At 35.6% G+C, this 24,055-nt stretch overlaps 1 non-coding gene across 1 annotated transcript; it reads right to left on the reverse strand.

Moving 5' to 3' along the window:
* Positions 1-264: 264 nt before the first annotated feature.
* On the reverse strand, positions 265-338 carry TRNAS-ACU (transfer RNA serine (anticodon ACU)). The gene has a single exon. It is a non-coding gene; the product is annotated as a tRNA-Ser (tRNA).
* Positions 339-24,055: the final 23,717 nt, after the last annotated feature.

The following is a 24,055-nucleotide window of genomic DNA, read 5'->3' on the forward strand; positions in this document are numbered from 1 at the left end:
AGAGAACAAATTTGTTAGCATAAAAATAAAGCCAGAAAATGAAGAGCTGTTTAATCACTCAATTGGATTTTTTTGCCAGCATATTTCTTTTTCTCTGTAACCCACTGCTAAATTGTGCTTCCTAGCTGTTTTTATAAAATCACTGAATCAAATCTAACTCTGATTACATCAGAGAAGGCCAGGTACCCTACACCATAAGAGGGGGGGTTGAAATTTTGACTTGTCTACTTAAAGATCACCAAAATCTGATAACAAGGTCAATTACGTCCCTGGGTGGGATTGAACCACCAACCTTTTGGTTAGTAACCAGACACACTAACCGATTGCGCCACAGAGACACTTTGTAAAAAGTGCGTACTGACAAAGGCTAATAAGCATACATCTAGAACGTTTCCTAGAAAAACTTTAAAAAGTCAATAATCTGGAGAGTTTTTGTAAGATGTTTCTTCCATCAACCAACGAAGAAACACATTGGTACTTTCCCATGATGACTGAGTGCTTCAGGATCTCTTGCACTTACATGTGCAGCAGAGTACAGCAATGGAAGCATGCTGGGCCCATAACCCAGCGGTAGGCAGATTGAAACTATCCTTTGCTATATGCATTTTTTTTTTGTTAATTTAAGTAATCAAACTGGGATTGATATTTTGGCTCTTTTATTTTTACTTGAAGTACAATAACTTTTACCATTTTAATTTGTTTGAATAGTATATTCACAGTATAGTTTTCTTTAAAAAATCCACTTAATTTTCTTTACCCTATTATTAAAAGGGTAATTGACAAAAACAAACTACATTGTCACCAGAAGAGCAATACAAAATGTACAAGTGATATATTAAAATCATCTTTCCAGCTTGAATTTCAATGATGCATTGGGGCAACGATTTTGTGAGAAACATTTTCACCCTTAAATAAAGATTTTCTTAATTCCTTACCTGTGTGCTAATTAGATATCACCTTGTTTTCACATTAAACAGACTTCCACATGAGAAAGCAGCAAGGATGCAGTGGCGTTAATGTTTCCTGGTGTCAACCTGTATTATTTCAGTAGACATTGAAATGAGGATGCATCTTGCTGCCTTTCCAATGAAGCAAGTTTAATTTAGTAATAGGTGAAAAACCATCCCTACAAAGGTGTTAATCAGAGACTTGGCTTTGTGGACACTTTTCAGAGAACAAATTTGTTAGCATAAAAATAAAGCCAGAAAATGAAGAGCTGTTTAATCACTCAATTGGATTTTTTTTGCCAGCATATTTCTTTTTCTCTGCAACCCACTGCTAAATTGTGCTTCCTAGCTGTTTTTATAAAATCAATGAATCAAATCTAACTCTGATTACATCAGAGAAGGCCAGGTACCCTACACCAGAACAGGGGGATTTGAAATTTTGACTTGTCTACTTAAAGATCACCAAAATCTGATAACAAGGTCAATTACGTCCCTGGGTGGGATTGAACTACCAACCTTTTGGTTAATAGCCGTGCACACTAACTGATTGCGCCACAAAGACACTTTGCAAAAGTGCATACTGACAAAGGCTAATAAGCATACATCTAGAACGTTTCCTAGAAAAACTTTAAAAAGTCAATAATCTGGAGAGTTTTTGTAAGATGTTTCTTCCATCAACCAACGAAGAAACACATTGGTACTTTCCCATGATGACTGAGTGCTTCAGGATCTCTTGCACTTACATGTGCAGCAGAGTACTGCAATGGAAGCATGCTGGGCCCATAACCCAGAGGTAGGCAGATTGAAACTATCCTTTGCTATATGCATTTTTTTTGTTCATTTAAGTAATCAAAACTGGGATTGATATTTTTGCTCTTTTATTTTTACTTAAAGTACAATAACTTTTACCATTTTAATTTGTTTTAATAGTATATTGACAGTATAGTTTTCTTTAAAAAATCCACTTAATTTTCTTTACCCTATTATTAAAAGGGTAATTTACAAAAACAAACTACATTGTCACCAGAAGAGCAATACAAAATGTACAAGTGATATATTAAAATCATCTTTCCAGCTTGAATTTCAATGATGCATTGGGGCAACGATTTTGTGAGAAACATCTTCACCCTTAAAAAAAAAGATTTTCTTAATTCCTTACCTGTGTGCTAATTAGATATCACCTTGTTTTCACATTAAACAGACTTCCACATGAGAAAGCAGCAAGGATGCAGTGGCGTTAATGTTTCCTGGTGTCAACCCGTATTATTTCAGTAGACATTGAAATGAGGATGCATCTTGCTGCCTTTCCAATGAAGCAAATTTAATTTAGTAATAGGTGAAAAACCATCCCTACAAATGTGTTAATCAGAGACTTGTCTTTGTGGACACTTTTCAGAGAACAAATTTGTTAGCATAAAAATAAAGCCAGAAAATGAAGAGCTGTTTAATCACTCAATTGGATTTTTTTGCCAGCATATTTCTTTTTCTCTGCAACCCACTGCTAAATTGTGCTTCCTAGCTGTTTTTATAAAATCACTGAATCAAATCTAACTCTGATTACATCAGAGAAGGCCAGGTACCCTACACCATAAGAGGGGGTTTGAAATTTTGACTTGTCTACTTAAAGATCACCAAAATCTGATAACAAGGTCAATTACGTGCCTGGGTGGGATTGAACCACCAACCTTTTGGTTTATAGCCGTACACAATAACTGATTGCGCCACAGAGACACTTTGCAAAAGTACTTACTGACATAGGCTAATAAGCATTCATCTAAAACGTTTCCTAGAAAAACTTTAAAAAGTCAATAATCTGGAGAGTTTTTGTAAGATGTTTCTTCCATCCACCAACAAAGAAACACATTGGTACTTTCCCATGATGAGTGAGTGCTTCAGGATCTCTTGCACTTACATGTGCAGCAGAGTACTGCAATGGAAGCATGCTGGGCCCATAACCCAGAGGTAGGCAGATTAAAACTATCCTCTGCTATATGCATTTTTTTTGTTAATTAAAGTAATCCAAAACTGGGATTGATATTTTTGCTCTTTTATTTTTCATTAAAGTACAATAACTTTTACCATTTTAATTTGTTTTAATAGTATATTGAAAGTCTTGTTTTCTTTTAAAAATCCACTTAATTTTCTTTACCCTATTATTAAAATGGTAATTGACAAAAACAAACTACATTGTCACCAGAAGAGCAATACAAAATGTACAAGTGATATATTAAAATCATCTTTCCAGCTTGAATTTCAATGATGCATTGGGGCAACGATTTTGTGAGAAACATTTTCACCCTTAAATAAAGATTTTCTTAATTCCTTACCTGTGTGCTAATTAGATATCACCTTGTTTTCACATTAAACAGACTTCCACATGAGAAAGCAGCAAGGATGCAGTGGCGTTAATGTTTCCTGGTGTCAACCTGTATTATTTCAGTAGACATTGAAATGAGGATGCATCTTGCTGCCTTTCCAATGAAGCAAGTTTAATTTAGTAATAGGTGAAAAACCATCCTTACAAAGGTGTTAATCAGAGACTTGGCTTTGTGGAAACTTTTCAGAGAACAAATTTGTTAGCATAAAAATAAAGCCAGAAAATTAAGAGCTGTTTAATCACTCAATTGGATTTTTTTGCCAGCATATTTCTTTTTCTCTGCAACCCACTGCTAAATTGTGCTTCCTAGCTGTTTTTATAAAATCACTGAATCAAATCTAACTCTGATTACATCAGAGAAGGCCAGGTACCCTACACCATAAGAGGGGGTTTGAAATTTTGTCTTGTCTACTTAAAGATCACCAAAATCTGATAACAAGGTCAATTACGTCCCTGGGTGGGATTGAATCATCAACCTTTTGGTTAATAGCCATACACACTAACTGATTGCGCCACAGAGACACTTTGTAAAAATTACATACTGACAAAGGCTAATAAGCATACATCTAGAACGTTTCCTAGAAAAACTTTAAAAAGTCAATAATCTGGAGAGTTTTTGTAAGATGTTTCTTCCATCAACCAACGAAGAAACACATTGGTACTTTCCCATGATGAGTGAGTGCTTCAGGATCTCTTGCACTTATATGTGCAGCAGAGTACTGCAATGGAAGCATGCTGGGCCCATAACCCAGAGGTAGGCAGATTGAAACTATCCTCTGCTATATGCATTTTTTTTTTGTTAATTAAAGTAATCCAAAACTGGGATTGATATTTTGGTTCTTTTATTTTTACTTAAAGTACAATAACTTTTACCATTTTAATTTGTTTTAATAGTATATTGACAGTATTGTTTTCTTTCAAAAATCCACTTAATTTTCTTTACCCTATTATTAAAATGGTAATTGACAAAAACAAACTACATTGTCACCAGAAGAGCAATACAAAATGTACAAGTGATATATTAAAATCATCTTTCCAGCTTGAATTTCAATGATGCATTGGGGCAACGATTTTGTGAGAAACATCTTCACCCTTAAATAAAGATTTTCTTAATTCCTTACCTGTGTGCTAATTAGATATCACCTTGTTTTCACATTAAACAGACTTCCACATGAGAAAGCAGCAAGGATGCAGTGGCGTTAATGTTTCCTGGTGTCAACCCGTATTATTTCAGTAGACATTGAAATGAGGATGCATCTTGCTGCCTTTCCAATGAAGCAAATTTAATTTAGTAATAGGTGAAAAACCATCCCTACAAATGTGTTAATCAGAGACTTGGCTTTGTGGACACTTTTCAGAGAACAAATTTGTTAGCATAAAAATAAAGCCAGAAAATTAAGAGCTGTTTAATCACTCAATTGGATTTTTTTGCCAGCATATTTCTTTTTCTCTGCAACCCACTGCTAAATTGTGCTTCCTAGCTGTTTTTATAAAATCACTGAATCAAATCTAACTCTGATTACATCAGAGAAGGCCAGGTACCCTACACCATAAGAGGGGGTTTGAAATTTTGACTTGTCTACTTAAAGATCACCAAAATCTGATAACAAGGTCAATTACGTGCCTGGGTGGGATTGAACCACCAACCTTTTGGTTTATAGCCGTACACACTAACTGATTGCGCCACAGAGACACTTTGCAAAAGTACTTACTGACATAGGCTAATAAGCATTCATTTAAAACGTTTCCTAGAAAAACTTTAAAAAGTCAATAATCTGGAGAGTTTTTGTAAGATGTTTCTTCCATCCACCAACAAAGAAACACATTGGTACTTTCCCATAATGAGTGAGTGCTTCAGGATCTCTTGCACTTACATGTGCAGCAGAGTACTGCAATGGAAGCATGCTGGGCCCATAACCCAGAGGTAGGCAGATTAAAACTATCCTCTGCTATATGCATTTTTTTTGTTAATTAAAGTAATCCAAAACTGGGATTGATATTTTTGCTCTTTTATTTTTCATTAAAGTACAATAACTTTTACCATATTAATTTGTTTTAATAGTATATTGAAAGTCTTGTTTTCTTTTAAAAATCCACTTAATTTTCTTTACCCTATTATTAAAATGGTAATTGACAAAAACAAACTACATTGTCACCAGAAGAGCAATACAAAATGTACAAGTGATATATTAAAATCATCTTTCCAGCTTGAATTTCAATGATGCATTGGGGCAACGATTTTGTGAGAAACATTTTCACCCTTAAATAAAGATTTTCTTAATTCCTTACCTGTGTGCTAATTAGATATCACCTTGTTTTCACATTAAACAGACTTCCACATGAGAAAGCAGCAAGGATGCAGTGGCGTTAATGTTTCCTGGTGTCAACCTGTATTATTTCAGTAGACATTGAAATGAGGATGCATCTTGCTGCCTTTCCAATGAAGCAAGTTTAATTTAGTAATAGGTGAAAAACCATCCTTACAAAGGTGTTAATCAGAGACTTGGCTTTGTGGAAACTTTTCAGAGAACAAATTTGTTAGCATAAAAATAAAGCCAGAAAATGAAGAGCTGTTTAATCACTCAATTGGATTTTTTTTGCCAGCATATTTCTTTTTCTCTGCAACCCACTGCTAAATTGTGCTTCCTATCTGTTTTTATAAAATCCTTGAATCAAATCTAACTCTGATTACATCAGAGAAGGCCAGGTACCCTACACCATAACAGGGGGTTTGAAATTTTGACTTGTCTACTTAAAGATCACCAAAATCTGATAACAAGGTCAATTACGTCCCTGGGTGGGATTGAATCATCAACCTTTTGGTTAGTAGCCAGACACACTAACCAATTGCGCCACAGAGACACTTTGTAAAAATCACATACTGACAAAGGCTAATAAGCATACATCTAGAACGTTTCCTAGAAAAACTTTAAAAAGTCAATAATCTGGAGAGTTTTTGTAAGATGTTTCTTCCATCAACCAACGAAGAAACACATTGGTACTTTCCCATGATGAGTGAGTGCTTCAGGATCTCTTGCACTTATATGTGCAGCAGAGTACTGCAATGGAAGCATGCTGGGCCCATAACCCAGAGGTAGGCAGATTGAAACTATCCTCTGCTATATGCATTTTTTTTTTGTTAATTAAAGTAATCCAAAACTGGGATTGATATTTTGGTTCTTTTATTTTTACTTAAAGTACAATAACTTTTACCATTTTAATTTGTTTTAATAGTATATTGACAGTATTGTTTTCTTTCAAAAATCCACTTAATTTTCTTTACCCTATTATTAAAATGGTAATTGACAAAAACAAACTACATTGTCACCAGAAGAGCAATACAAAATGTACAAGTGATATATTAAAATCATCTTTCCAGCTTGAATTTCAATGATGCATTGGGGCAACAATTTTGTGAGAAACATCTTCACCCTTAAATAAAGATTTTCTTAATTCCTTACCTGTGTGCTAATTAGATATCACCTTGTTTTCACATTAAACAGACTTCCACATGAGAAAGCAGCAAGGATGCAGTGGCGTTAATGTTTCCTGGTGTCAACCCGTATTATTTCAGTAGACATTGAAATGAGGATGCATCTTGCTGCCTTTCCAATGAAGCAAATTTAATTTAGTAATAGGTGAAAAACCATCCCTACAAATGTGTTAATCAGAGACTTGGCTTTGTGGACACTTTTCAGAGAACAAATTTGTTAGCATAAAAATAAAGCCAGAAAATTAAGAGCTGTTTAATCACTCAATTGGATTTTTTTGCCAGCATATTTCTTTTTCTCTGCAACCCACTGCTAAATTGTGCTTCCTAGCTGTTTTTATAAAATCACTGAATCAAATCTAACTCTGATTACATCAGAGAAGGCCAGGTACCCTACACCATAAGAGGGGGTTTGAAATTTTGACTTGTCTACTTAAAGATCACCAAAATCTGATAACAAGGTCAATTACGTGCCTGGGTGGGATTGAACCACCAACCTTTTGGTTTATAGCCGTACACACTAACTGATTGCGCCACAGAGACACTTTGCAAAAGTACTTACTGACATAGGCTAATAAGCATTCATTTAAAACGTTTCCTAGAAAAACTTTAAAAAGTCAATAATCTGGAGAGTTTTTGTAAGATGTTTCTTCCATCCACCAACAAAGAAACACATTGGTACTTTCCCATGATGAGTGAGTGCTTCAGGATCTCTTGCACTTACATGTGCAGCAGAGTACTGCAATGGAAGCATGCTGGGCCCATAACCCAGAGGTAGGCAGATTAAAACTATCCTCTGCTATATGCATTTTTTTTGTTAATTAAAGTAATCCAAAACTGGGATTGATATTTTTGCTCTTTTATTTTTCATTAAAGTACAATAACTTTTACCATTTTAATTTGTTTTAATAGTATATTGAAAGTCTTGTTTTCTTTTAAAAATCCACTTAATTTTCTTTACCCTATTATTAAAATGGTAATTGACAAAAACAAACTACATTGTCACCAGAAGAGCAATACAAAATGTACAAGTGATATATTAAAATCATCTTTCCAGCTTGAATTTCAATGATGCATTGGGGCAACGATTTTGTGAGAAACATTTTCACCCTTAAATAAAGATTTTCTTAATTCCTTACCTGTGTGCTAATTAGATATCACCTTGTTTTCACATTAAACAGACTTCCACATGAGAAAGCAGCAAGGATGCAGTGGCGTTAATGTTTCCTGGTGTCAACCTGTATTATTTCAGTAGACATTGAAATGAGGATGCATCTTGCTGCCTTTCCAATGAAGCAAGTTTAATTTAGTAATAGGTGAAAAACCATCCTTACAAAGGTGTTAATCAGAGACTTGGCTTTGTGGAAACTTTTCAGAGAACAAATTTGTTAGCATAAAAATAAAGCCAGAAAATGAAGAGCTGTTTAATCACTCAATTGGATTTTTTTGCCAGCATATTTCTTTTTCTCTGCAACCCACTGCTAAATTGTGCTTCCTAGCTGTTTTTATAAAATCAGTGAATCAAATCTAACTCTGATTACATCAGAGAAGGCCAGGTACCCTACACCATAAGAGGAGGTTTGAAATTTTGACTTGTCTACTTAAAGATCACCAAAATCTGATAACAAGGTCAATTACGTCCCTGGGTGGGATTGAACCACCAACCTTTTGGTTAATAGCCGTGCACACTAACTGATTGCGCCACAGTGACACTTTGCAAAAGTCCATACTGACAAAGGCTAATAAGCATTCATCTAAAACGTTTCCTTGAAAAACTTTAAAAAGTCAATAATCTGGAGAGTTTTTGTAAGATGTTTCTTCCATCAACCAACGAAGAAACACATTGGTACTTTCCCATGATGAGTGAGTGCTTCAGGATCTCTTGCACTTACATGTGCAGCAGAGTACAGCAATGGAAGCATGCTGGGCCCATAACCCAGCGGTAGGCAGATTGAAACTATCCTTTGCTATATGCATTTTTTTTGTTAATTTAAGTAATCAAAACTGGGATTGATATTTTTGCTCTTTTATTTTTACTTGAAGTACAATAACTTTTACCATTTTAATTTGTTTGAATAGTATATTGACAGTATAGTTTTCTTTAAAAAATCCACTTAATTTTCTTTACCCTATTATTAAAAGGGTAATTGACAAAAACAAACTACATTGTCACCAGAAGAGCAATACAAAATGTACAAGTGATATATTAAAATCATCTTTCCAGCTTGAATTTCAATGATGCATTGGGGCAACGATTTTGTGAGAAACATCTTCACCCTTAAATAAAGATTTTCTTAATTCCTTACCTGTGTGCTAATTAGATATCACCTTGTTTTCACATTAAACAGACTTCCACATGAGAAAGCAGCAAGGATGCAGTGGCGTTAATGTTTCCTGGTGTCAACCTGTATTATTTCAGTAGAAATTGAAATGAGGATGCATCTTGCTGCCTTTCCAATGAAGCAAGTTTAATTTAGTAATAGGTGAAAAACCATCCCTACAAAGGTGTTAATCAGAGACTTGGCTTTGTGGACACTTTTCAGAGAACAAATTTGTTAGCATAAAAATAAAGCCAGAAAATGAAGAGCTGTTTAATCACTCAATTGGATTTTTTTTGCCAGCATATTTCTTTTTCTCTGCAACCCACTGCTAAATTGTGCTTCCTAGCTGTTTTTATAAAATCACTGAATCAAATCTAACTCTGATTACATCAGAGAAGGCCAGGTACCCTACACCATAAGAGGGGGTTTGAAATTTTGACTTGTCTACTTAAAGATCACCAAAATCTGATAACAAGGTCAATTACGTCCCTGGGTGGGATTGAACCACCAACCTTTTGGTTAATAGCCATACACACTAACTGATTGCGCAACAGAGACACTTTGCAAAAGTCCATACTGACAAAGGCTAATAAGCATTCATCTAAAACGTTTCCTTGAAAAATTTTAAAAAAGTCAATAATCTGGAGAGTTTTTGTAAGATGTTTCTTCCATCAACCAACGAAGAAACACATTGGTACTTTCCCATGATGAGTGAGTGCTTCAGGATCTCTTGCACTTACATGTGCAGCAGAGTACAGCAATGGAAGCATGCTGGGCCCATAACCCAGCGGTAGGCAGATTGAAACTATCCTTTGCTATATGCATTTTTTTTGTTAATTTAAGTAATCAAAACTGGGATTGATATTTTTGCTCTTTTATTTTTACTTGAAGTACAATAACTTTTACCATTTTAATTTGTTTGAATAGTATATTGACAGTATAGTTTTCTTTAAAAAATCCACTTAATTTTCTTTACCCTATTATTAAAAGGGTAATTGACAAAAACAAACTACATTGTCACCAGAAGAGCAATACAAAATGTACAAGTGATATATTAAAATCATCTTTCCAGCTTGAATTTCAATGATGCATTGGGGCAACGATTTTGTGAGAAACATCTTCACCCTTAAATAAAGATTTTCTTAATTCCTTACCTGTGTGCTAATTAGATATCACCTTGTTTTCACATTAAACAGACTTCTACATGAGAAAGCAGCAAGGATGCAGTGGCGTTAATGTTTCCTGGTGTCAACCTGTATTATTTCAGTAGAAATTGAAATGAGGATGCATCTTGCTGCCTTTCCAATGAAGCAAGTTTAATTTAGTAATAGGTGAAAAACCATCCCTACAAAGGTGTTAATCAGAGACTTGGCTTTGTGGACACTTTTCAGAGAACAAATTTGTTAGCATAAAAATAAAGCCAGAAAATGAAGAGCTGTTTAATCACTCAATTGGATTTTTTTTGCCAGCATATTTCTTTTTCTCTGCAACCCACTGCTAAATTGTGCTTCCTATCTGTTTTTATAAAATCCTTGAATCAAATCTAACTCTGATTACATCAGAGAAGGCCAGGTACCCTACACCATAACAGGGGGTTTGAAATTTTGACTTGTCTACTTAAAGATCACCAAAATCTGATAACAAGGTCAATTACGTCCCTGGGTGGGATTGAATCACCAACCTTTTGGTTAGTAGCCAGACACACTAACCAATTGCGCCACAGAGACACTTTGTAAAAATTACATACTGACAAAGGCTAATAAGCATACATCTAGAACGTTTCCTAGAAAAACTTTAAAAAGTCAACAATCTGGAGAGTTTTTGTAAGATGTTTCTTCCATCAACTAACGAAGAAACACATTGGTACTTTCCCATGATGAGTGAGTGCTTCAGGATCTCTTGCACTTATATGTGCAGCAGAGTACTGCAATGGAAGCATGCTGGGCCCATAACCCAGAGGTAGGCAGATTGAAACTATCCTCTGCTATATGCATTTTTTTTTTGTTAATTAAAGTAATCCAAAACTGGGATTGATATTTTGGTTCTTTTATTTTTACTTAAAGTACAATAACTTTTACCATTTTAATTTGTTTTAATAGTATATTGACAGTATTGTTTTCTTTCAAAAATCCACTTAATTTTCTTTACCCTATTATTAAAATGGTAATTGACAAAAACAAACTACATTGTCACCAGAAGAGCAATACAAAATGTACAAGTGATATATTAAAATCATATTTCCAGCTTGAATTTCAATGATGCATTGGGGCAACGATTTTGTGAGAAACATCTTCACCCTTAAATAAAGATTTTCTTAATTCCTTACCTGTGTGCTAATTAGATATCACCTTGTTTTCACATTAAACAGACTTCCACATGAGAAAGCAGCAAGGATGCAGTGGCGTTAATGTTTCCTGGTGTCAACCCGTATTATTTCAGTAGACATTGAAATGAGGATGCATCTTGCTGCCTTTCCAATGAAGCAAATTTAATTTAGTAATAGGTGAAAAACCATCCCTACAAATGTGTTAATCAGAGACTTGGCTTTGTGGACACTTTTCAGAGAACAAATTTGTTAGCATAAAAATAAAGCCAGAAAATTAAGAGCTGTTTAATCACTCAATTGGATTTTTTTGCCAGCATATTTCTTTTTCTCTGCAACCCACTGCTAAATTGTGCTTCCTAGCTGTTTTTATAAAATCACTGAATCAAATCTAACTCTGATTACATCAGAGAAGGCCAGGTACCCTACACCATAAGAGGGGGTTTGAAATTTTGACTTGTCTACTTAAAGATCACCAAAATCTGATAACAAGGTCAATTACGTGCCTGGGTGGGATTGAACCACTAACCTTTTGGTTTATAGCCGTACACACTAACTGATTGCGCCACAGAGACACTTTGCAAAAGTACTTACTGACATAGGCTAATAAGCATTCATTTAAAACGTTTCCTAGAAAAACTTTAAAAAGTCAATAATCTGGAGAGTTTTTGTAAGATGTTTCTTCCATCCACCAACAAAGAAACACATTGGTACTTTCCCATGATGAGTGAGTGCTTCAGGATCTCTTGCACTTACATGTGCAGCAGAGTACTGCAATGGAAGCATGCTGGGCCCATAACCCAGAGGTAGGCAGATTAAAACTATCCTCTGCTATATGCATTTTTTTTGTTAATTAAAGTAATCCAAAACTGGGATTGATATTTTTGCTCTTTTATTTTTCATTAAAGTACAATAACTTTTACCATTTTAATTTGTTTTAATAGTATATTGAAAGTCTTGTTTTCTTTTAAAAATCCACTTAATTTTCTTTACCCTATTATTAAAATGGTAATTGACAAAAACAAACTACATTGTCACCAGAAGAGCAATACAAAATGTACAAGTGATATATTAAAATCATCTTTCCAGCTTGAATTTCAATGATGCATTGGGGCAACGATTTTGTGAGAAACATTTTCACCCTTAAATAAAGATTTTCTTAATTCCTTACCTGTGTGCTAATTAGATATCACCTTGTTTTCACATTAAACAGACTTCCACATGAGAAAGCAGCAAGGATGCAGTGGCGTTAATGTTTCCTGGTGTCAACCTGTATTATTTCAGTAGACATTGAAATGAGGATGCATCTTGCTGCCTTTCCAATGAAGCAAGTTTAATTTAGTAATAGGTGAAAAACCATCCTTACAAAGGTGTTAATCAGAGACTTGGCTTTGTGGAAACTTTTCAGAGAACAAATTTGTTAGCATAAAAATAAAGCCAGAAAATGAAGAGCTGTTTAATCACTCAATTGGATTTTTTTGCCAGCATATTTCTTTTTCTCTGCAACCCACTGCTAAATTGTGCTTCCTAGCTGTTTTTATAAAATCAGTGAATCAAATCTAACTCTGATTACATCAGAGAAGGCCAGGTACCCTACACCATAAGAGGGGGTTTGAAATTTTGACTTGTCTACTTAAAGATCACCAAAATCTGATAACAAGGTCAATTACGTCCCTGGGTGGGATTGAACCACCAACCTTTTGGTTAATAGCCATACACACTAACTGATTGCGCCACAGAGACACTTTGCAAAAGTCCCTACTGACAAAGGCTAATAAGCATTCATCTAAAACGTTTCCTTGAAAAACTTTAAAAAGTCAATAATCTGGAGAGTTTTTGTAAGATGTTTCTTCCATCAACCAACGAAGAAACACATTGGTACTTTCCCATGATGAGTGAGTGCTTCAGGATCTCTTGCACTTACATGTGCAGCAGAGTACAGCAATGGAAGCATGCTGGGCCCATAACCCAGCGGTAGGCAGATTGAAACTATCCTTTGCTATATGCATTTTTTTTGTTAATTTAAGTAATCAAAACTGGGATTGATATTTTTGCTCTTTTATTTTTACTTGAAGTACAATAACTTTTACCATTTTAATTTGTTTGAATAGTATATTGACAGTATAGTTTTCTTTAAAAAATCCACTTAATTTTCTTTACCCTATTATTAAAAGGGTAATTGACAAAAACAAACTACATTGTCACCAGAAGAGCAATACAAAATGTACAAGTGATATATTAAAATCATCTTTCCAGCTTGAATTTCAATGATGCATTGGGGCAACGATTTTGTGAGAAACATCTTCACCCTTAAATAAAGATTTTCTTAATTCCTTACCTGTGTGCTAATTAGATATCACCTTGTTTTCACATTAAACAGACTTCTTCATGAGAAAGCAGCAAGGATGCAGTGGCGTTAATGTTTCCTGGTGTCAACCTGTATTATTTCAGTAGACATTGAAATGAGGATGCATCTTGCTGCCTTTCCAATGAAGCAAGTTTAATTTAGTAATAGGTGAAAAACCATCCTTACAAAGGTGTTAATCAGAGACTTGGCTTTGTGGACACTTTTCAGAGAACAAATTTGTTAGCATAAAAATAAAGCCAGAAAATGAAGAGCTGTTTAATCACTCAATTGGATTTTTTTGCCAGCATATTTCTTTTTCTCTGCAACCCACTGCTAAATTGTGCTTCCTAGCTGTTTTTATAAAATCAGTGAATCAAATCTAACTCTGATTACATCAGAGAAGGCCAGGTACCCTACACCATAACAGGGGGTTTGAAATTTTGACTTGTCTACTTAAAGATCACCAAAATCTGATAACAAGGTCAATTACGTCCCTGGGTGGGATTGAACCACCAACCTTTTTGTTTTCAGCCGTACACACTAACTGATTGCGCCACAGAGAGACTTTGCAAAAGTACATACTGACAAAGGCTAATAAGCATTCATCTAAAACGTTTCCTAGAAAAACTTTAAAAAGTCAATAATCTGGAGAGTTTTTGTAAGATGTTTCTTCCATCCACCAACGAAGAAACACATTGGTACTTTCCCATGATGAGTGAGTGCTTCAGGATCTCTTGCACTTACATGTGCAGCAGAGTACTGCAATGGAAGCATGCTGGGCCCATAACCCAGAGGTAGGCAGATTAAAACTATCCTCTGCTATATGCATTTTTTTTGTTAATTAAAGTAATCCAAAACTGGGATTGATATTTTTGCTCTTTTATTTTTCATTAAAGTACAATAACTTTTACCATTTTAATTTGTTTTAGTAGTATATTGAAAGTATTTTCTTTTAAAAATCCACTTAATTTTCTTTACCCTATTATTAAAATGGTAATTGACAAAAACAAACTACATTGTCACCAGAAGAGCAATACAAAATGTACAAGTGATATATTAAAATCATCTTTCCAGCTTGAATTTCAATGATGCATTGGGGCAACGATTTTGTGAGAAACATTTTCACCCTTAAATAAAGATTTTCTTAATTCCTTACCTGTGTGCTAATTAGATATCACCTTGTTTTCACATTAAACAGACTTCTTCATGAGAAAGCAGCAAGGATGCAGTGGCGTTAATGTTTCCTGGTGTCAACCTGTATTATTTCAGTAGACATTGAAATGAGGATGCATCTTGCTGCCTTTCCAATGAAGCAAGTTTAATTTAGTAATAGGTGAAAAACCATCCTTACAAAGGTGTTAATCAGAGACTTGGCTTTGTGGACACTTTTCAGAGAACAAATTTGTTAGCATAAAAATAAAGCCAGAAAATGAAGAGCTGTTTAATCACTCAATTGGATTTTTTTGCCAGCATATTTCTTTTTCTCTGCAACCCACTGCTAAATTGTGCTTCCTAGCTGTTTTTATAAAATCACTGAATCAAATCTAACTCTGATTACATCAGAGAAGGCCAGGTACCCTACACCATAAGAGGGGGTTTGAAATTTTGACTTGTCTACTTAAAGATCACCAAAATCTGATAACAAGGTCAATTACATCACTGGGTGGGATTGAACCACCAACCTTTTAATTAATAGCCATACACACTAACTGATTGCGCCACAGAGACACTTTGCAAAAGAACATACTGACAAATGCTAATAAGCATTCATCTAAAACGTTTCCTAGAAAAACTTTAAAAAGTCAATAATCTGGAGAGTTTTTGTAAGATGTTTCTTCCATCAACCAACGAAGAAACACATTGGTACTTTCCCATGATGAGTGAGTGCTTCAGGATCTATTGCACTTACATGTGCAGCAGAGTACAGCAATGGAAGCATGCTGGGCACATAACCCAGAGGTAGGCAGATTGAAACTATCCTCTGCTATATGCATTTTTTTTTGTTAATTAAAGTAATCCAAAACTGGGATTGATATGTTGGCTCTTTTATTTTTACTTACAGTACAATAACTTTTACCATTTTAATTTGTTTTAATAGTATATTGACAGTATTGTTTTCTTTCAAAAATCCACTTAATTTTCTTTACCCTATTATTAAAATGGTAATTGACAAAAACAAACTACATTGTCACCAGAAGAGCAATACAAAATGTACAAGTGATATATTAAAATCATCTTTCCAGCTTGAATTTCAATGATGCATTGGGGCAACGATTTTGTGAGAAACATTTTCACCCTTAAATAAAGATTTTCTTAATTCCTTACCTGTGTGCTAATTAGATATCACCTTGTTTTCACATTAAACAGACTTCCACATGAGAAAGCAGCAAGGATGCAGTGGCGTTAATTTTTCCTGGTGTCAACCCGTATTATTTCAGTAGACATTGAAATGAGGATGCATCTTGCTGCCTTTCCAATGAAGCAAGTTTAATTTAGTAATAGGTTAAAAACCATCCCTACAAAGGTGTTAATCAGAGACTTGGCTTTGTGGACACTTTTCAGAGAACAAATTTGTTAGCATAAAAATAAAGCCAGAAAATTAAGAGCTGTTTAATCACTCAATTGGATTTTTTTTGCCAGCATATTTCTTTTTCTCTGCAACCCACTGCTAAATTGTGCTTCCTAGCTGTTTTTATAAAATCACTGAATCAAATCTAACTCTGATTACATCAGAGAAAGCTAGGTACCCTACACCAGAACAGGGGGTTTGAAATTTTGACTTGTCTACTTAAAGATCACCAAAACCTGATAACAAGGTCAATTACGTCCCTGAGTGGGATTGAACCACCAACCTTTTGGTTAATAGCCGTGCACACTAACTGATTGCGCCACAGAGACACTTTGCAAAAGTCCATACTGACAAAGGCTAATAAGCATTCATCTAAAACGTTTCCTAGAAAAACTTTAAAAAGTCAATAATCTGGAGAGTTTTTGTAAGATGTTTCTTCCATCAACCAACGAAGAAACACATTGGTACTTTCCCATGATGAGTGAGTGCTTCAGGATCTCTTGCACTTACATGTGCAGCAGAGTACAGCAATGGAAGCATGCTGGGCCCATAACCCAGCGGTAGGCAGATTGAAACTATCCTCTGCTATATGCATTTTTTTTTGTTAATTAAAGTAATCCAAAACTGGGATTGATATTTTGGCTCTTTTATTTTTACTTAAAGTACAATAACTTTTACCATTTTAATTTGTTTTAATAGTATATTGACAGTATAGTTTTCTTTAAAAAATCCACTTAATTTTCTTTACCCTATTATTAAAAGGGTAATTGACAAAAACAAACTACATTGTCACCAGAAGAGCAATACAAAATGTACAAGTGATATATTAAAATCATCTTTCCAGCTTGAATTTCAATGATGCATTCCTGCGGCCACAAATACCGCTATGTTCACTGCTAAGAAAATTGTGCAGGAATTTGTATGTAGATATGGTATCCCTAGAATAATTGAAAGTGATAGGGGTACCCATTTTACAGGTGATGTCTTTCAAGGAATGTGTAAGTTGATGGGAATTGATAGCAAGCTGCACACTCCATACCGTCCACAGGCGAGTGCGAAGGTGGAAAGAGTGAACAGCACTATTAAAAATAAACTGAGCAAAGTCATGGCAGAAACAGGATTGACATGGCCAGAAGCTTTACCCATTGTACTATACAGCATCAGAACCACTCCCAGGTCCCCTCTTAATCTGTCTCCCTTTGAAATCTTGTTTGGCCGACAACCGCATGTTATGATTAACCCTCAGGATGATTTGAAGTGTAACAATGAAGTGACTGTAAAGTACCTGGTTAATATGAGTAAACAGCTAAGGAATCAAAATGACAATCTGAAGCTAGTGATTCCTGATTTACCAGATAGTAATTGTCATGACATTGGACCTGGGGATTATGTAATGATACGGAATTTTCTACGCTCAGGTTGCCTTATTGACAGATGGGAAGGACCATACCAAGTCTTATTGACTAGCACTACAGCATTGAAAGTTGCCGAGAGAGAGACTTGGGTTCATTCGTCCCATTGTAAGAAGGTTGCTGATCCAGAGAGGTCCCGTGATAAGGAACAGACGGTAGAGGAAGTTGTATCACTGGAGTGTCTGTTCCAGGAGGACTGAGGCGGCACCTGAGCATCGAGAATCACAAGATCAAAAGCAGTTGTCGATTCCCTGTTCCCTTTTATTGTTTTCCTCCACTTCCCATCCCCTCTCCCTCAAATTATTTTTCCCCCTTCTCATTCTTCTTCGTTTCCTCCTATAAGATGGACTTGCCCCAAGAGACTGTGATCCGGATTTTCCTGTTAACCATGATGTTGACCAGAGCAGTCTGTTCCGGCGAGAGTACCATGGAGGTCGAGAGAGGTTCTGGAATGGGTTCTGATGGCAGAGATGGAGGCGTAGTTTCCCAAGAACAACATAATCAACAAGCAAAGGCGAGTATCAGAAAACGATCCGATAGCATTGACCATAGAAGGAATTGTGAAGGATTGTTAGCTGAAGAAAACTGTATCTGTAGGCTCTGTGACAACGTAGTTGAGGATGGGTGCATCAAGAAATGCCAATCCAGTTTTAATATCCACATGGACCGGCATCCCTTGAGTGACTATCACTCCTTAGTGGGTAGTGTGTTAAATCAAACAGATTGTTGGGTATGCTCTCAAGTACCTCAAGGTCATAGCAAATCAGGACTAGTACCATTTCCTTTAACGATAGGGGAGGTACTTGAGCTAAGTGGTGGGAGGCCGGTGGACAGGAGGTTTAATATCTCCAGTCCTCCTAGTTTGAAGCTCCACCAATATCATGTGGATAGATCCCTAATATGTTTTAACATTTCCAATCCCCGAAAGCCGGGAAATTGGGAAGTGTCATGGAGTAACCAAACCATGACCTTTTCATATAGAGCAGATAGAATGCCGACAAATACAGAGCTTATACGCCACATAGCCAGTAGAGGAAAATCTTTCCGATATAGGTATACCCTAGGAAATAGGATTACGAGAGTTGGAGAGGTATCACCAGGATACTGTGCACATATCGTACAAGCTGATACGTGTACTAGACAGATGGGAGAATTAGGGTTAGGAGATTTCACATGGAAGATGTGTAATATGGTTATGTCCTACTCCGTCCCATATGTTCTCCCCGATGATGCATATTTCATATGCGGGAGGAAGGCGTATAAGTGGCTTGCCCCAAACTCTGAAGGATTGTGTTATATTGGAAAAGTACTGCCTGAAGTAATGACTGTATCACATGCCAAAATGAAAGATATTCACCGTGTTGCCCAAGCTCCTTATACTCATACTCATTACGAGCACGTAGTTAAACGGCACCTGATAGAAAGAACAGAGCATCCGGCCTCTGACATGATCCATGAATCCACCGGGATTCAGTTTCTAATCGCGTTAGATATCACTCGCACCGCTAGAGGAGTGCTGAACTATAGATACATCTCTGCGCTTGCAAATTTGTTAGACAATATCACAGAAATGTATGATGACACGTTTAGGTATACTGGAAGAGAACTTCAAGCTTATAAAACAGAACTAGTTCAGCATAGAATGGTTCTTAATTATCTCACAGCAGTAACAGGTAGATATTGTGTCACACTGGCAACGCAGTACGGCGTGAAATGCTGCACATATATAACGAATAGTACCGAGGACCCGGTCGAGGTCATAGACCAAAAGATGGACGATATTCTCCAATTGAAGTGGGAATTTCGCAGGAGACACAATCTCACCCTTGCTGCTGTGAGTAATGAGCTGACTAGTTGGGTGTCATGGTTGAACCCGCGAAATTGGTTCTCTGGTTTAGGAGAATGGGCTCAAGGAGTCATAATGGATGTTGGGAAGTTTCTTCTATGTATCTTAGGTGTTGTCATAACGATTGGCTTGATATTTAGATGCGGTCAGGCTTTAATGAAGTGCAAACGTAGTACCAGGGTAATGAGTCTAAGGAGTGAGGAAATTGTAATTCCAATGGATTTGATTTATGACCCAACTGTAGAAACAATGATGTGATGAAAATGCGATTTCTACGGTCCGTTTCTTTCACCTGTTTTTTTCCGGTTTCTCCAAGGTAACAAGACCGACGTTTGACGAGGAATTTGATGATCCTGTATACAGACAACGGATGGATTAAAGAAGAAGTTTTGACAACCTTATACACAGAGATTTGATGAACTATGCCATAGACCCCCAGTTTCCCTAGAAATTTTAAAATTACGCTAGCCCAACACTTTAGTAAGTCTATGGCCTTCTCTGATGTAATCAGAGTTAGATTTGATTCACTGATTTTATAAAAACAGCTAGGAAGCACAATTTAGCAGTGGGTTGCAGAGAAAAAGAAATATGCTGGCAAAAAAATCCAATTGAGTGATTAAACAGCTCTTCATTTTCTGGCTTTATTTTTATGCTAACAAATTTGTTCTCTGAAAAGTTTCCACAAAGCCAAGTCTCTGATTAACACCTTTGTAAGGATGGTTTTTCACCTATTACTAAATTAAACTTGCTTCATTGGAAAGGCAGCAAGATGCATCCTCATTTCAATGTCTACTGAAATAATACAGGTTGACACCAGGAAACATTAACGCCACTGCATCCTTGCTGCTTTCTCATGTGGAAGTCTGTTTAATGTGAAAACAAGGTGATATCTAATTAGCACACAGGTAAGGAATTAAGAAAATCTTTATTTAAGGGTGAAAATGTTTCTCACAAAATCGTTGCCCCAATGCATCATTGAAATTCAAGCTGGAAAGATGATTTTAATATATCACTTGTACATTTTGTATTGCTCTTCTGGTGACAATGTAGTTTGTTTTTGTCAATTACCATTTTAATAATAGGGTAAAGAAAATTAAGTGGATTTTTAAAAGAAAACAAGACTTTCAATATACTATTAAAACAAATTAAAATGGTAAAAGTTATTGTACTTTAATGAAAAATAAAAGAGCAAAAATATCAATCCCAGTTTTGGATTACTTTAATTAACAAAAAAAATGCATATAGCAGAGGATAGTTTTAATCTGCCTACCTCTGGGTTATGGGCCCAGCATGCTTCCATTGCAGTACTCTGCTGCACATGTAAGTGCAAGAGATCCTGAAGCACTCACTCATCATGGGAAAGTACCAATGTGTTTCTTTGTTGGTGGATGGAAGAAACATCTTACAAAAACTCTCCAGATTATTGACTTTTTAAAGTTTTTCTAGGAAACGTTTTAAATGAATGCTTATTAGCCTATGTCAGTAAGTACTTTTGCAAAGTGTCTCTGTGGCGCAATCAGTTAGTGTGTACGGCTATAAACCAAAAGGTTAGTGGTTCAATCCCACCCAGGCACGTAATTGACCTTGTTATCAGATTTTGGTGATCTTTAAGTAGACAAGTCAAAATTTCAAACCCCCTCTTATGGTGTAGGGTACCTGGCCTTCTCTGATGTAATCAGAGTTAGATTTGATTCAGTGATTTTATAAAAACAGCTAGGAAGCACAATTTAGCAGTGGGTTGCAGAGAAAAAGAAATATGCTGGCAAAAAAATCCAATTGAGTGATTAAACAGCTCTTAATTTTCTGGCTTTATTTTTATGCTAACAAATTTGTTCTCTGAAAAGTGTCCACAAAGCCAAGTCTCTGATTAACACATTTGTAGGGATGGTTTTTCACCTATTACTAAATTAAATTTGCTTCATTGGAAAGGCAGCAAGATGCATCCTCATTTCAATGTCTACTGAAATAATACGGGTTGACACCAGGAAACATTAACGCCACTGCATCCTTGCTGCTTTCTCATGTGGAAGTCTGTTTAATGTGAAAACAAGGTGATATCTAATTAGCACACAGGTAAGGAATTAAGAAAATCTTTATTTAAGGGTGAAGATGTTTCTCACAAAATCGTTGCCCCAATGCATCATTGAAATTCAAGCTGGAAATATGATTTTAATATATCACTTGTACATTTTGTATTGCTCTTCTGGTGACAATGTAGTTTGTTTTTGTCAATTACCATTTTAATAATAGGGTAAAGAAAATTAAGTGGATTTTTGAAAGAAAACAATACTGTCAATATACTATTAAAACAAATTAAAATGGTAAAAGTTATTGTACTTTAAGTAAAAATAAAAGAACCAAAATATCAATCCCAGTTTTGGATTACTTTAATTAACAAAAAAAAATGCATATAGCAGAGGATAGTTTCAATCTGCCTACCTCTGGGTTATGGGCCCAGCATGCTTCCATTGCAGTACTCTGCTGCACATATAAGTGCAAGAGATCCTGAAGCACTCACTCATCATGGGAAAGTACCAATGTGTTTCTTCGTTAGTTGATGGAAGAAACATCTTACAAAAACTCTCCAGATTGTTGACTTTTTAAAGTTTTTCTAGGAAACGTTCTAGATGTATGCTTATTAGCCTTTGTCAGTATGTAATTTTTACAAAGTGTCTCTGTGGCGCAATTGGTTAGTGTGTCTGGCTACTAACCAAAAGGTTGGTGATTCAATCCCACCCAGGGACGTAATTGACCTTGTTATCAGATTTTGGTGATCTTTAAGTAGACAAGTCAAAATTTCAAACCCCCTGTTATGGTGTAGGGTACCTGGCCTTCTCTGATGTAATCAGAGTTAGATTTGATTCAAGGATTTTATAAAAACAGATAGGAAGCACAATTTAGCAGTGGGTTGCAGAGAAAAAGAAATATGCTGGCAAAAAAAATCCAATTGAGTGATTAAACAGCTCTTCATTTTCTGGCTTTATTTTTATGCTAACAAATTTGTTCTCTGAAAAGTGTCCACAAAGCCAAGTCTCTGATTAACACCTTTGTAGGGATGGTTTTTCACCTATTACTAAATTAAACTTGCTTCATTGGAAAGGCAGCAAGATGCATCCTCATTTCAATTTCTACTGAAATAATACAGGTTGACACCAGGAAACATTAACGCCACTGCATCCTTGCTGCTTTCTCATGTAGAAGTCTGTTTAATGTGAAAACAAGGTGATATCTAATTAGCACACAGGTAAGGAATTAAGAAAATCTTTATTTAAGGGTGAAGATGTTTCTCACAAAATCGTTGCCCCAATGCATCATTGAAATTCAAGCTGGAAAGATGATTTTAATATATCACTTGTACATTTTGTATTGCTCTTCTGGTGACAATGTAGTTTGTTTTTGTCAATTACCCTTTTAATAATAGGGTAAAGAAAATTAAGTGGATTTTTTAAAGAAAACTATACTGTCAATATACTATTCAAACAAATTAAAATGGTAAAAGTTATTGTACTTCAAGTAAAAATAAAAGAGCAAAAATATCAATCCCAGTTTTGATTACTTAAATTAACAAAAAAAATGCATATAGCAAAGGATAGTTTCAATCTGCCTACCGCTGGGTTATGGGCCCAGCATGCTTCCATTGCTGTACTCTGCTGCACATGTAAGTGCAAGAGATCCTGAAGCACTCACTCATCATGGGAAAGTACCAATGTGTTTCTTCGTTGGTTGATGGAAGAAACATCTTACAAAAACTCTCCAGATTATTGACTTTTTTAAAATTTTTCAAGGAAACGTTTTAGATGAATGCTTATTAGCCTTTGTCAGTATGGACTTTTGCAAAGTGTCTCTGTTGCGCAATCAGTTAGTGTGTATGGCTATTAACCAAAAGGTTGGTGGTTCAATCCCACCCAGGGACGTAATTGACCTTGTTATCAGATTTTGGTGATCTTTAAGTAGACAAGTCAAAATTTCAAACCCCCTCTTATGGTGTAGGGTACCTGGCCTTCTCTGATGTAATCAGAGTTAGATTTGATTCAGTGATTTTATAAAAACAGCTAGGAAGCACAATTTAGCAGTGGGTTGCAGAGAAAAAGAAATATGCTGGCAAAAAAAATCCAATTGAGTGATTAAACAGCTCTTCATTTTCTGGCTTTATTTTTATGCTAACAAATTTGTTCTCTGAAAAGTGTCCACAAAGCCAAGTCTCTGATTAACACCTTTGTAGGGATGGTTTTTCACCTATTACTAAATTAAACTTGCTTCATTGGAAAGGCAGCAAGATGCATCCTCATTTCAATTTCTACTGAAATAATACAGGTTGACACCAGGAAACATTAACGCCACTGCATCCTTGCTGCTTTCTCATGTGGAAGTCTGTTTAATGTGAAAACAAGGTGATATCTAATTAGCACACAGGTAAGGAATT

Source organism: Pseudophryne corroboree, unplaced genomic scaffold (genome assembly GCF_028390025.1).
Source record: "Pseudophryne corroboree isolate aPseCor3 unplaced genomic scaffold, aPseCor3.hap2 scaffold_1128, whole genome shotgun sequence".
NCBI lineage: Eukaryota > Metazoa > Chordata > Amphibia > Anura > Myobatrachidae > Pseudophryne > Pseudophryne corroboree.